The following is a 307-nucleotide window of genomic DNA, read 5'->3' on the forward strand; positions in this document are numbered from 1 at the left end:
CGCACCGTCGCCTTTGCATCCCGCGGCGCCGGGGGCTGCCGAGCCCGGGGAGGGGGTGCCCGGGCTCGGCCCGGCCCGGGTCGCCTCCTCGCTTGGCSCAGGCGAGGAGCCGCGCCGGGGCTGCCCCCGGACGCCCCCGCTGCGCCGCAACTTCGCCCTGGACTTGGCGCCCGGAGTAACTTTGTTGGACGGGGGGGGCCGCCGCAGTGGGCTCTGACAGCCGAGCCGCCCTGTCTCCTCCGAGACCTGCAATATCTCCGCCGCTCCCGGCACGCGTGAATAATTCACCAGGCTGCCAAATGCAAGT

This window comes from Apteryx rowi, unplaced genomic scaffold (assembly GCF_003343035.1).
Source record: "Apteryx rowi isolate R43461 unplaced genomic scaffold, aptRow1 scaffold_3, whole genome shotgun sequence".
Taxonomy (NCBI): Eukaryota; Metazoa; Chordata; class Aves; order Apterygiformes; family Apterygidae; genus Apteryx; species Apteryx rowi.